The following is a 1,362-nucleotide window of genomic DNA, read 5'->3' on the forward strand; positions in this document are numbered from 1 at the left end:
TTCCTAATAGTGTTCCAAGACTGGCCTTTAAGTATCCCAGAAAACCGTAAGTATCATTTTCTAGCCGATGGTTGACATTTGAACTTTTTCTTGGTAAGTCATTGAAGATGTTTCCATTCCATAGTCTGCTGTTTACTCTCAGACTCGTAGTGATGAAGTTTTCACCTTCCTTCAAATATCAATCCAAATGTTTGCAGATGTTCAAATGCTTTTGTTTATGCTCTTCCTTGAGTTGATTCAGTAGCCATCTCATACAAAATTTTGAAATCCAAGTCCTCTGTGGATAATTTCATAAGCAGAGCCATGGCTGATTTGCAAATGACATAATTCACTGTCACTCATCTATTTGACAGAATCTTTTCACGTGCATTCTCAATATTGTTGGTATCAGCTATGGAAGTTTTAATATAAATGAGTGCATATATCTTCTGACTAAACTTCCTATCTTTGTTGTTTCATATTTTCCTTTTCCATCTATGAAAATTGATTTTTAGAAACAGAACTCATTTCTACTCTTTTCTTTCTCTTTCCTTTAAACTCTTTTTTTTTTAATCATGCTGCTTTCCATAAGTACAAATCATAACTGTGAAGCACACTTTTTTAGATAAATGTGATGTATCCAATCATATTACTGAATCAGAATTCTTGATAGCCACGGATTTTTGTAAGAGTAAGAAAATTATGTATTTACATTCCTAATGCCCTGACTTTCCTCCCAAAGGCTCTCAAAGATTGTCTATGTATATTTATTTTTGACTGTAATATGTGTATTTGTTATTTTATCAACTGCTTTCCAAATTCCCATCAAAATCATATGATGTTTATGGAGCTGTACAGTAAATATTTTTGACTGCTTCTATATCTTCTCCTTTTCCATGCATCCTTTGGAATTCTATTCAAGGTATGTTGTTCCAGGTACTTTTTTTTTTTTTTTTTAAGGTTTTATTGTGAATTGAGTGATAGTTTACATGGGTGAATACCAGTTTTGCATTCAACCAATCATATTTTGTTTCATTGTGCCATTAACAGTATTTGCCTATATTCCCTCCTTTTATTTTTTTTTTTTATTTTTGGATGTACATAAAACACACAGGAATATGTAATCATTTAAACAACCCAAGAGCACATTTTTCAAGTCAGTCACCTGCCCACCAACACACAGCCTTTCTCTTTCCATTAGATTAGAGTCCGCATGCTCTATCTCTCCATGCGATCACCACTACATCCATCTCTGGTTAGGATCCCATGTTCCAGCCATGTTCTCTCCTGATGGTCCTAGGGTCCTCTGTTCCTGGAATGTAAGATTAAGTACTTCCACCTTTATGTTATAACTTCTACCTTTACAGTTGTGACAACCGCAAT

The sequence above is a fragment of the Chrysochloris asiatica genome, unplaced genomic scaffold (genome assembly GCF_000296735.1).
Source record: "Chrysochloris asiatica unplaced genomic scaffold, ChrAsi1.0 scaffold00399, whole genome shotgun sequence".
NCBI lineage: Eukaryota > Metazoa > Chordata > Mammalia > Afrosoricida > Chrysochloridae > Chrysochloris > Chrysochloris asiatica.